Source organism: Polypterus senegalus, chromosome 13 (genome assembly GCF_016835505.1).
Source record: "Polypterus senegalus isolate Bchr_013 chromosome 13, ASM1683550v1, whole genome shotgun sequence".
Classification (NCBI taxonomy): Eukaryota; Metazoa; Chordata; class Cladistia; order Polypteriformes; family Polypteridae; genus Polypterus; species Polypterus senegalus.
In genome coordinates this window covers 34873459-34887462 of record NC_053166.1, presented here as the reverse complement: position 1 = coordinate 34887462, position 14004 = coordinate 34873459, and the positions used below count along the sequence as shown (strand labels likewise).

At 38.4% G+C, this 14004-nt stretch overlaps 1 protein-coding gene across 3 annotated transcripts in view; it reads right to left on the bottom strand.

The window, feature by feature from the left end:
• Positions 1-14004, bottom strand: part of htr4 (5-hydroxytryptamine receptor 4) — a 485679-nt gene that overhangs the window by 376751 nt on the left and 94924 nt on the right. For all 3 annotated transcript variants that reach the window (XM_039775641.1, XM_039775643.1, XM_039775642.1), the window contains exon 2: positions 9382-9554. The gene's annotated coding sequence lies outside the window, so the exon portion shown is untranslated. The remainder of the gene's footprint in view (positions 1-9381; positions 9555-14004) is intronic.

Sequence of the window (14004 nt, the reverse complement as noted above, 5' to 3'; positions counted from 1 at the left end):
TGATCCTGCCATAAAACCCCAGGCGGAGACATCATTACTGGTTCAAGTGAGCTGCCAGATGCAGTTCTGCTGAAAGTGACTAAAGCTATCCAGTTTTCACACATACGGGACATATGCCAACAATTAAAGGGGCAACCTGGTTGGTGCTCCAAAATTTCTTCCTGTTTCAGAACTGCTATTCTCACACTTGGCCATGCTGCTCACTTCTACCAATGGTTGTAATATTTAGGCATTCCTGCATGAATACAGTATAAAAGATCAGCAAGAGTATAGGATGGTCAACAACAGCCTGTGGGCCATGAGAATGATAAACTTCTTTATGAGAAAGTTTAACAGCATAAGATTTAAAGGACTCCAGATTCTCTGCAATATGTCACAGATAAAAATGACACAACTGTCCTCTGAGTTGTATATGAACTGCATTTTACATTTGTTTTTAACATATCTACTCTTCTATGTGAGTGTGCATAAAATGTGTAAAGTCACTTGTTTACTTTCACTTATGGAATCTTTTTTACAACATATACGGTTTACTATTGTATGGTTCTCCCAAGTTTGTTCTTCTGTGTAGTGATTTCTAAACTTCTTGTAATAAATGTGTCAGCTAAATAAACAAATGTAAACATAAATTATTCTGTGCTGGCAACTGGTGAGGAATAGAGCTAAGACACACGGCTATACTTGCAGTTTTCACAACTTCAGCTCAGAACTTTGACTGTAAAAGGCTATCTGGCAAACTGTCAAAGTCACGTCATATTTGTGCACTTGAATTTTCATAGCTTTAAAACGTATTTCTTGTTTAATGTATTGAGGGTTTCAAATGTTCCAGTTTATTCAAAATATTGCCATGAAGCTGCTGTGCAATTATTTAACTCATCAGCTACTGTGTACAAGTTTTTGCCCAGGATTTGTCAGTTGTGTTTTGACCAAAATAAATTATGGTAGACAGCCTGGAACAGTTCTACCACCAGTTGACCTTTACTATTTATTTCATATAAATAGCGCTAAGAAAATTGGTTTAATTTATAGATAAACATCTATTTTTAACAAAAATACTAGGGAACAGACAACGATGATGGCTCTCTTTCTGTCCAGCCATGGCTTGTCCAGTTTTCAGGTGACTGTTTCATTTAATTTCACACAAAATCCAAAATTCCTCTTTTGTGTATTTGTATTGCAGTCAAATTATTGTAAACATTTTCTCTTACATTGTCTCTTTTTGTTATTTGCATTTTGAGTTACTGTACATTAAGATATATTGTACTATAGTACATCTTGTACATCTTGCCTGAAGAAGGGGCCTGAGTCGCCTTAAAAGCTTGCATATTGTAATCTTTTTAGTTACCCAACAAAAGGTGTCATTTTGCTTGACTTCTAACTACATTAAGATATATATATATATATATAGTGGCATATTGCCGCCAGACAGAGCCCTCCCTGCAGTATGGAGGTGCCCCGACAACAGAACTGACGTGCTTCCGGGGTGAAGAAAAGGACTTGTACCTGACCCAGAAGTGATAAAGAATCACATGGACTGGGGATTGGGAACACTTCCGGGTCAGGGTGTATAAATGGACTGTGGGAGCTCCCAGACGGCGAGCTGAGCTGGGTGGAAGGGTGGCGACACGTCTGGAAGTGGATGATTGTTTATTGTTAGTGTATTGGTGAATTAATAAGTATTGTGGAGGGGCGGGTGCTTTGTGCACTGTGCTGTATAAATAAAGTCCACATTTGGACTTTTACCTGTTGTCTGGCGAATTGGACAGGGGTTGAAAGGAGCGATACTGCCTCAATCTGTCACTATATATAAACATATTTAAATATATATATATTTTTTATTCCTTTTATTTATATGTTGTTTCTTTTTATTATTCTTATTTTTATCATTGACCTTTGGCCCAACTGTGATGTAAACTGCAAATTGGCACCTTCACCTCAGTATGTGCTAAATCTGACACTTATGGGAGGTATAGCAAAACTTGGATTCTTTTCGGATTAGACTATACTCAAATTCTGTCATTTATCTAATGAATGGATAAGATGATATATTTTTTAAAATACTTATGTTAAGTGTTTCTCTTGAAACTTGTCTTTCCTTTTTTTCCTGTGTCCTGAGCATGCAGTTGGTGCGAGATGATGGGACGCATGCTGCTTTTAGTTTTATTTTGATCATCTTATTAAGGTAGGGGTTTCTGTTATGCAAATGTATTTATTATTATTATGCCCTAATCTAACATTTGCATAAGAAATGTAGTAATTTACTTCATGAAGTAGAAGTACATAATAAACAGAAATAGTTGTGTTATATATTTGAAATATTGAAAAGTGTGCTTCAGTTTTATTAAAGTCTAAATATTAATGATTGTAATAGAAATTTGTCATTTTCTACCCACTGATAGAGGTCCATAGAGGGCTAGATCCCTAGTAAAGGATCTCAAATCAAAAATAGCATCATATACATAATCACTGACCTTGAAATAGTACAAAAAGATACCCCGCCTGCTTCTGTTTAACATTTGTCATTTTTAAGCTTCTCAGAGTGGTTCTTAGAGAGCTAGGACTACTGGTAGATAATCAAATATCAAAATATTATCATATTCATGATCAATAACCTTGCAATAGCATAAAATGACATTCGACATGTCTATATAACTAATCCCCATTTTTTTCAAACTTTCACAAAAAGGAGTAACTTTGACCCTTCTTTTCCCAATAGGGGTAGAGCCCCAGGGGTTGGTTGTTTTCAAACACACGACTTGAAGTTTGTGTGATTATTTTTGCAGAAGACACCTATTGGTTTATTCTTTATCATAAGGGTTTAATTTCCTGTACTAAATATAGTGACGCACTGTGCCCCTGAATTGGATTATCTATGTATGTCTTAGTGTGCTAAGCATTCCCAAGTGGTCACACTACAGTCATTGTTCATATGTTTGAGTTCAAAATATAGCTGTTCTTTTTATTTTGCTCTCTCTAGAGCAACCTATATTGAACTGAGTATGAGAAAAGCATGGATCCCACATTGTCTATTCCCTCTGTTTTCATACTTTGACTATAAACTTTATTTACGGACATCACAAACTTTAGTCTGTTTGGGAAAGGCAGACTTTTAAACTTGAATTGTGAATCTGTTGGAGTGATGGATGCCTGGGTTAATAAAAATATTTAATTTACATCACTTGCCAAGTAATTTGGGGATTGCAATTCTGGGGACATGTAATAGGAGCTAAAATGTTTAATATAAGTAAATGTTAAGGAATATCTGACATTTTTAAAGAAAACTTTAAACTTTGTGTAGAACAGTGAATGGCCTCTTCATCCTCTACTGCATCATCAGAGTTAAATTCTATTCATCCTGTCCCAGATCAGCTTAAAATGGCACCATCTTTCTATTGGTTGTTTTTGTTCTTTAATTTATGAATTTGACTTAATAATAAATGAATTCATATAAGGTGTTTAATAAAATAGGAAATAGTGCAAAGCAAAAATCTTTTTAACACTAGAATTACCAGAGCCTACGAAAAAACTTGTAGATCCGGCCCACCTTAAATCCGTTCGCACCTCTCCGCCAGCTATTTCATCCCCCCACCAACTTAGAACGTGCACAAACTTCTCCCAGCTCATGCCTTGATTCATTATGTGGGAGTGAAGTGGAGTTTTAGAGTGGAAATAATAGATCGTTATTTGGAACACACGCATTTCGTGTGTGTTCCGTTTCTACAGTAATCTATGTAAACACATTTTTAAAACAGAAATGTTTTTCATATTTTAGTAGTAAATGACAAAATGTAGGCAAAAACTATATAATGTATGAAGCCTGAAGTCCAAAGATCAAATAAACACTTTCACAAAAAGTTCAAGGATAAGACAACAGCTTATGTGGTGTAGCGGTAAGATACACTGATTTATAATCAAGAGTCCCTGGTTCGATCCTGACTCACTCCTACATTTGCTATTTTCAGTGGTGAGCTGCTTTTATTGTTAATATTATACAGTACACACATACACTTGCTTTGTGTCTGTAACACACGGTGTACATTTATAGGACTTGTAAAAGTTAACGTTTTTTTCACTTTTATTCTCTCTAAATCACGATCACGATACATACTACTGCCCCCACCCCCACCCAGGGATCTGACGCTGTTAGTTTTTATTTGAAACTGGGGTTAACTGGAGTTGTGAGTGGTGTTTTGAGACAATGGAAACTGGACATTCTCTCATCTGGAGGGATAAAAGCTGACAACACAAGCGCTGGCGAATCTGCCTTCTTCGTATCTCACCATCACTTTTTTTTATTCAGTTTTATTGAGTGTTCCTGCTCATGCTGAATTAGTATGCACCTTATGGTCTATGATGTCAAAAAAAACCAGATACATAACATCTTGCAGTTTGTAATCGGTGACCGCGTGTTTTTTTTTTCCCAGTTTTCCCCACATGTTGCTGTATGCTGTTTCTTTTGTACTCTAGGACATGCAGAGGACAGAATAGTACAGAGCAGTAAGTTCAGCGCTATATGCAATTATCAGATTCAAATGTAAACAGTTCACACACACGCAGGGATCGTCCTTCCTACATTTACAACGTGTGTACCTGTTGCAATGTACACACTTCTCTCTTTGCTGTGGTTTCTATTACACACCTGAAAGAAAGAGACAATATATGTGAAAACATCATCGCACTAATGCAATATTATTTGAAAACGAACAGCGTCAGATCGGGTGTGAATATATGCTGGCGCTGTTACTTAGAGTCAGATCAGGAGCTTATTCAGTGCACGCAAGAACATGCAGGTGGCCACTTGCTGTGTGCTACAACATGCTGGCATTGATCAATGCACATGTACTGTGCAAGGCATGCATGGGGGGGCCACTGTGAAAAGAAGAGTGTTCATGGTTCAGCTTGCAGAGTAACTTCGTTGTCACATCTTACTAGAAAAGGCGATGCAAAAAGAAAAGAAATATTCAACATCGACAAGTCAGTGTCACCCCACCCCGCCCCTCCACATTTGCTACGAACACTTCGGTATTCAGCTGTTGACTGGTAATCAGAACTTCACGGGTTCGATCCCAGGCGAGTCCGTTTTGAGAACTGAGCTGCTCATATTCTTACTATTTTAGAATAAAAACATACATTTGATTCCAGTCTGTAACAGCCGGTGTAATTTATGATGCTTGTAAAGGTTAGCTTTTTTTTTATTCTCTCAGCCGCGTTCACGAACCCAACTCCCCAAACCCCACCCCCCGCATTTAACACTGCTGTTTTCACATAGACACACTATTACAGAGGTAAACTCAAATCATGACGATGATTCTACATCGGATCAAGAATGCAGTTTTACCATCGCTGTACTTTGTATATGTACATGGGAAGCTCTGCACTCATGACTTTACGTTGTAGGAAGTAAGTAAACAAATAAAGGTAACAAAGGATGGTGCATGTGCCCAAAACATTAACATTTATATGTTACTTACATAAAAGCCAGATCTAATGTTATTTACCGACATGGGCATGCTCAAAAAATACACGCATGTAATGCCATGAAAAGTACATGCTGACACTTCAGTTCGCAAGCATTGGTACGAGAATGCAGTCACAAGTAGACTGCAGAGCTATAGCGCGTCTTTATGTGAAAACAGCAGAGAATGAAAAAAAAACAAAGCTAACCTTTACAAGTATCATAAATTAAACCAGCTGTTACAGAATGAAATCAAATGTATGTTTTTATTCTAAAATGGTAAATAAGAATAAGAGCAGTTCACTTCTCAAAATGGACTTGTGCGGGATCAAACTCATGACCTTTTGATTCCCGGTCAGCAGCTGATACCGTTGCGCCATGGAGGCAGTCATAGTAAATGCGTGTCAATGTCGCTTGCTAACGCGGCTTTTTTTTCTACGGTTATATTTTTGAATAAAAGCACACTTGTTCTGTTATGTTTGTACCTTTTGTGAAAGTGTTTCTTTGATATTTGGACTTCAGGCTTCACACATTATACACTTCATGTCTACATTTCGTCAATTATTACTAAAACATGAAAAACGTTTCTGTTTTAACAATGTGTTTACTGTGCATAGATCGTTGTAGACATGGAACACACATGAAATGCAAGTGCTCAAAATAACGATATAGTATTTATGAAAGGTGTCATTTTGCTTGACTTGTCACTCTTTACAACTCTAAGCAACTGACATGCAGGTAAACAGACTTGAGCTGAGAAAACTGTGCGGGGTGTGGGGATGTGATAGCAGGCTGCTTGCTGTTTGGTGCTTATCCACACATTTACAGGACAAAGGACGCTGACGGAGAGGTGAGAAGCGATTTAAGGTGGGACGGATTTTTGAGTTTTTTCGTAGGCTCTGGTAATTCTAGTGTTAAGGAAGAATAAGAGTAACAAAATGAGACTGAAATGCATTCTATCCAGATGGGGTGCCGGCCAATTTCAGGGCCCCCTCGCCTACACCCAAACTCACATTCAAGCAAGGCCAATTTAACATTTTGAATTAACCTAACATGCAAGTCTTTAGAAAAGTGGAAGTAAAACTGGAATACCATATAAATGCAGACAGAATTGATTGTACACAGACAGTGAGATTCAGGCCTAGAAACACTGCATCTTACCAATGTGCCACTTTGCCACCTACCCAACAACAACAACAACATTTATTTATATAGCACATTTTCATACAAACAGTAGCTCAAAGTGCTTTACATATTAAAGAATAGAAAAAATGAAGGACATAATTATAAAAAATAAATCAACATTAACATTGAATAAGAGTAGGGTTCAATGGCCAGGGGGGACAGAAAAAACAAAAAAACTCCAGACGGCTGGAGAAAAAATAAAATAAAAATAAAATCTGTAGGGATTTTCACCCACAATACTAACATAGGAATTTATTCAGCTTATGGTTCTGTCCAGTGCAGGGGTTACATTTTCTAACTCACTCAGAAACACAATTACTCAGCAGGTATTAACCTGTTATGAATTGGAACATTATTACAATCTTTTGCTGGCATAAAGGAAATAGAAACAGAATACAATAGATTTTGTACAGCCCAAAATCACACAAGAAGTGCCGCAATGGGCTTTAACAGGCCCTGCCTTTTGACAGCCACCCAACTCTAAGAAGACAAGAAAACACCCTTGTAGAGAAAAAATGGAAGAAATCCCAGGAAAGGCAGTTCAAAGAGAGACCCCTTTCCAGGTAAGTTGGCGTGCAGTGGGTGTCAAAAAAAGGGGGTCAATACAATACAATACACAGAACAGAACTCAAGTAATACTCAAAACAATATAATAGTGCAATAGAAATATTACAAGTACAGAGCAGAACTCAACAGTAGATGATATGACATAATAGGATTTTAATTTGTTCAGAGTCCCGGAGACCTTGGCCATCAAACTGCCTCCCCCCATTGGCCAGAATATTGACCATAAACTGACCATCAGACCACGGGATACATCTGCTCTGTTTTAATAACCTGCCTGAGTTGTCTCCACTTGTGTCTTCCCATCTCTCTCATGGCAGTAGTGTTTCTCCCTGTCACCTGGTTTGTGTGGCTTCAACTATATTTATTTATAGTCTCAATTTTGAATAAAATAATGTATATGGAATAAACCTCACACATTGCAGTGGCGCACTTCAAACCTTCCTGCCTACTGCCTAGTGCTACCAGGAACAAGCTCTGCCCTCCGCAACTCTCAGTTAGATTATATTGGATTAGATCTGTGGCGTAGCAATGGATTGTGCAGATTGTGCAAAGCACAAGGGTCTATGACCTTGGGGGGCCCACTCGGGGCCATATAGATTTAAAATCACTTGCATAGTTCATTGCGTTATTAATTCAAAGTCTCAGTGACGTGTTTGCACCATTACCAGCAAGTCCAATCCAATCCTTGATGATATTATGTATTCGGCAGGCCTACAGTTTACACGAATTTAGACTTCAGGAGTTCGGAGGCACAACACGTCCTAGTCCACCTTACAGAGAAGGGCTCTTTCCAAGATTTGGCGACCTTTGGCGTGTCATAGTGGACGTCACATGAAAACTGTAAATATACATTATTATCGTAAATAATTGTTACTTTTGTACTTTGATTTGATGTCAACAGTTTTCGAAGTTCAAACTCGTAAACGGTAAATCATAGCAGTTCTGTTGTTAAGTTATGGTCCCCGTTAGTCGGCAAACACTGAATATTTGAACAATTTGACGCTTATGTCGGCCAGTAGCAGCAGATACAGAAAACATTATAAGAGTGGTGCAGCTAAACGTAAAGCACACCTGCAGCTGGAATTAGAAAACGCTAAGCTTACCAAGATTTCTACCTTACTCAAAACTAAGCAAGGGCCAGCAGTAGTAACTGAGAATGCTGATGCTGGCGAATCGGCACAACGGTCGCAAGCTGGTTATGCAGACAGTGCAGTGAGTGAAATGGTTGCAGCTACCGATTCGGGAAGAAGTGATACAATGGCTTTATATAAGGTGCTAACTGCTAAAACAGTTAAAAATTGAGAAATTACTAAAGACAAACAAAGCAATATACTATATATAACAAAGCAATCTCCTACCGACAAGGCAAATTTCTTGGAACCATTGATACCTCACTTTATGATGTCCATTTTCTCAGAACTTGTGTAAAACAGGTCAATTGTGTAGTAGTATCCTGTCAGCCGGTGTTGTTGTTTTAATTTGTTACAAATTGAAATTGCTTCATTTTATAGCACATTTTATAGCACAGGACAGTTTCTACTTTCTAATCTGCTTTTCATTTTAATCAATTTCCTTCACAAAGTTGTCTTGGATCGGGTTCACATCTTACTTATATTTATTTACTACTACTACCCACACCTCCCACATTCCATTCCCACAATTTACTTTATTTTTGCGAGCTTACAACAGCTATAATAAAGCAATTAATAAAGTTATTACAAATTTCATTTAGAGAGCCATTTTGTTTGTCACCAGCATGTGATCTGATTGTGTCGCGGTCACAGACACCATGCCCAGCCGGCCCCTAGAATCTAGTTGTGAATAAATTACTAACAGCAATTGCCTTCAGCAAGTTAGCTACGCCACTGAATTATATATTGTGTTAAAATAAAAACTTGATACAAGTGTACCCGGTACTTAACCTCTATCACGATGAACGGATTATCTGTAGAAACCAAGAAAAAAAAAGTGCTAAATGCAAAACAACTTGACTACCTGGGTTTGGAGTATAAAACCCTTTTACCGGACCAAAGACCCAGGGGAGAACTCCAGACAGAAGGCACCAGAGTTTCGGACCAAATTAGAGTCAAACTGCTTTGTGGCAGAAACACTGTCAACTGCTTCATTATACGTACTTTACTAGCCCCATTTTACAAGAAGTGTATGTAGCTCACCTTGAGTTGTGCTTGCATTATTTAGGAGAAAAGAACAGCCAATGCAGTATTTCACCCAGCAGGACAGAACATTAGGTGCTTGACAGAGCCTCTCTATGCATCACCGTTTGACCTCATTTGTACCATCCTCTTCACTGGCAGGTGACTGTTACCTATGCTTCTTGTAAATTTACCTGAAAAGATGAAACCACAGAAACAGAAAAAATTAATAGTCCACTTTATCCACTAGAGTATTTGTTAGTGCTTCCACAATAGATCTCCATCTACTCCTTCACCCATAAACACTTCAGTACTAGACATGCTGCTTGCTCTGCTCAGGTTTTGTTAGTCTCACATTGTAGTATTAAATAGATGGACTCCAGTTACATCCATCTTTGAGTTCTCTATTTCTCAGATATTCAAAATAGACTTGTAGCACTTATTAAGAAGATGTGTTTGGGAATATCAGGATTGATACCCATAGTCAGGCAGGCAAAGAAAATTGAAAGCAGTTCTACTGTTCAAAGGGGTGTTATTCATAAATTAGGGCTGTGTTGGAGAGGATTAAGGGGTCAAACTGAAGCTGTTATTGAATCAGAAAACATACAAAGAGGAATGGACAGAACCCTGCAACCTTAAAAAGAGAGCTGTAGTCAGCCCTTCTGAAGGCAAATGAATATACCGTGTATACTAAACCTAACCCTTTTAAAAAGAATTTGGGGTAAAAAAATTTCTGGCATATACAGTATATGAATTACAAGTAAATATACTTGCATACCGAGGCCTTTTTTGTTTAACCACTTATGGAATCACTTTCCAGGCCCATGCAGCAAATCATTTTCCCTTCTTGCAAGCCTACATGAGCGAACTTCATGTAATTGTTTAAATACAGAAGGTCTTATGAGGTAAGAGATCAAATACTTCAAAATTTAAGGTGCACCTCAGTTTTAAGTTTGGAAACAATACAGCTCCAAGGGGCTTGGGATCAATGTCTGGCCTGCTGTGGTCTCCCTTTATTCTGGTGTGTGCCCCCCCTTCTACTCTCATTTCTTGCAACATCCCAAAGAGTGCCAGGCCAGACTGGGCTTGAGCATACCCTTTGAGGTGTGGGCATCCCACTCAGGATGTTTTCTAGATTTGCACCTGATGTTCCTGGGAAACACTCTGCCTCTCAACAAGGTCTGTGGTGTTAAGATACAGGCTGTGAAAATGAATGAATGGACGTCACATTGAAAAGAATGCAAATAACCCACCATGACAATGCCTCCCCTTATGATTACCAGCTCCAGATTTTATAGGAGATAAAGAGAAATCCGCCAGGGTGCTGAGCCGCGATGATGAAATGGACTGAACTGAGAACAGGTAATACTGAAGGAGTTAGCAAGGGCCTTCAGGGAGCTATGAAGGACAAGAGCCTCCTCTTTGGTAAACAGCATTGCTCTTTCAGCTTAATTGACAGGAAGGCCCCGCTGGGAGTTTCAAGATCCCTGGTATGATTTTTACCTCTGGCTGAGCAAAAGGAGAAAAAAATAATAATTTCAAACTATTAAAAATTAATTCTAAAGAAAGGTTATTCCATTAACACCACAGCAATTCTGCCCTTCAGTTTGCGGAAGACAATATATTTGAAACTTGCACTCATTAATTTATTTAGTCATAATAATATAAATGTATATTCTCGCAGTCTTTCTGCCCTTTGAGTTATTACACCAGTGTCTTTCACAGTTAGCCCTGGCATGCCCTCAAAGTTTTCAGTATAGAAATATCCTTAACATTCTGTTAAGGAGTGGAGTTAATTAAAATAATGACAGACTCGGACTTTGGCTATAGCTCAAAGTATGCAATGTAAAGTGTAGGCACCAACTAGAAACACTGTTTTTTTACTCTGTTAAATTCCGAAAATAAATAACAATCATTTATTACAATGTAGAACAATATGTCATAGGGCTACCAAGTGTCTCAGTAGTTAGTACTGATGCCAAGAGGCCAAATTCAAATCCTGGCCTGGTCACTGTATATCTGTGGAGTCTGCTTGCTCTCCTCGTGTCAGCTTGAGCTCAGTTCTCAACAACAGCTAATTGTTGTCTCCAAACAGGATGGACTCTGACAAACTGACACCCCATCCAAGGTTGGTTTCTGCCTCGTATCTGATGCTGCCAACACAGGCTCCTGCATATGTAAACTACAATAAGAAGGAAGCATAGTACCTGGATGGTATGGAACTTTTAATTAATTAATCTTATATATAAACGTCTACGCGTGAAAGTGTGTGTGTCTATCCAGCCCGGAAGTGAGAGGTGGAGTCGGGGTACGGGCTCCACCTCCAAGGAAAAAGAAAACTAAATGTCTATGCATTGAAGTGTGTGTGTGTGTCTGTCTGTCTGGTCTGGAAGTGCAGGGCTACTACAGCATGAAGCTCAGAGAGCCGGCAAGGCGGCCCTAAGTTAACGAGTCGGAAGAAGAAAGCAACTTTGTTGCCAAAGTAAAACCACTGAGAAAAGAGAGAAACTCTTACTCAAGCGAGACAAACACATCAGCAAATGGTATTCCTTTTACTTTTCCTCCCGCTGCTAATACAGAAGTGAGGCAAGCATATCAGCTCAACGAAACCTCCTAGGATAGAAATGCCCAAAGTAGTTCCTTTCAATTACCTGACATCTCTACATATCAATTTTTTTTCTGACGATTTCAGTAGTTTCTAGGACCCCGGGCTTACACAGCTAGTATATAATCTTTTAAAAGCTATTACAAGTATATATGATGAAGCTATAACAGAATGAATTATTAAACATAAGGAGAAGGATTGAATGCAACTCAGGGGTTAACTAAATGTAACTTAAAGCACATCAAGCCTATGCCTTGTCTTAGGGAAGAGAGGTTGTGAGCATGCGTTGATTACAGGGTGTTGCCGTACCCACCACATGATGAACCACCTGGATTGAGATCCGAGTGCAACTGTGCAACATCTCGGTATCACACTGAACAGTGTGAGGTTTTTTACAATGGCTGGAGTGCCAATCCTGCCACCAACCCTTGAGTTTTCCCCCACAGGTTAGAGGACCTGCTTGCAGGGCTTGATGCGGATTAATATCATACCAAGGACAGAGTAACTGCAGGTTAAGGGCCTTGCTCAAGGGCCCAACAGAGTAGAGTCACTTCTGGCGTTTATGGGATTCAAACTGGCAACCTTCTGATTGCCGGCATAAATCCCTAGCCTCAGACCCACCACTCCACCTGTCGTAGAGAAGCTACCAAAGTAATTTTCCAAGGTTTAAATAAAGTAAAGGAGTAACAAACACCCATCCAGAAAGTGGGAATAAACTGATGGGAAAACCCATACATCCCTCCTATGAAGAGGTGCAGAGATCAAAGGGAAGTTCTGCTAAATACCCCTCTTAACTAAGAGGCATTCAGAATAACACAAGTCAGAAATTACTTGTGGCATTAGTTGATTGGAGGAGATGATAAAGTGCTGCATATTAAGAGTCAGCTGGCATGATGTATTAGATAAGGTGATACAATTAGAAAAAAGTATAAAAGTTGATGTATTGTTCAATTGTCACTCACTCCACGCACTGAGACATTTGTGTGTAACTCTGTGCAAATAAAGAATTTGTTCTGCATTCTCCTCTCAACTCCATAACTGCCTTCTTAGAAATAGAGAAAAGATTTATGCACAACTAAGGATGTTTACAGTTATATTTTTTCTTACGAAGTACCCCATATATGTACAGCACATTATATACTAATCCATATCAATGAAATCGCAATCTGTTTGTTCATCAATCATCCAAAAATGGACAAACCGATTTTCAGAAAGTTTTGCATGTGGGCTGATGGGAGGACGCTATTATCTGTGTGCACAAAGTTTTGTATTATCCAGAGCAGGAGCTGATCTAAGACCACAGGTTAAGTGCCTTTTTTTCAACTAGTTTGAATAGTGATTTTATTGTCTCACTGAATTACAGCTTTTGTCTAATATTACATCATTTTGCCTTATCATGGGTAGAGTTTAGCAATATTGAATTTCCAAAACACAGTTTTTCTTTGTTTGTTTTCACCTTTTTTTTATTAGTATATGGGTCTAAAAACCCTCATACAGCAACCCTCTTTTCTTTCAACTCTCCGAAAACCTTTTAAACCTCCATGACACCCTTTTGGTGACTTTTGTGGTTGCACAATTGTGCGTGAAATGAAGTTTAGCATCAATTTTACAAAACTGTAACAGTTTATGAAAGTAAACTTGGCTGTTTCGTTTACCACTACTTACTATTTTCTGATATTATACAGTATTATACCTAACCAACAGGACAGTGATGACCTGCTCCATGTTGGTCAAACATGCAGATAGGAATTTCATTGCATTTTCTACTTGTGACAATAACTCAGAATTGATCTGATGACACTGTATTTTTTATGAAAGCAAAACCTTACATTTGGAAACATTCAACACAATCGTACACCTGTTTATTGTTATTAAGTGTGACTGAGATAAGCCATAAGAAACAGAATGAAATGTAAGTTTCTAACTCTGTTCAAAAAAAGTAAGAAAGAAGAAACTGAGAATGGTGTAAGTAACTTTAACTGTTTCTTGATGGGAGACATTTTTTCAAGTCCATTTTATGATAAGGGCGGTTATTATTT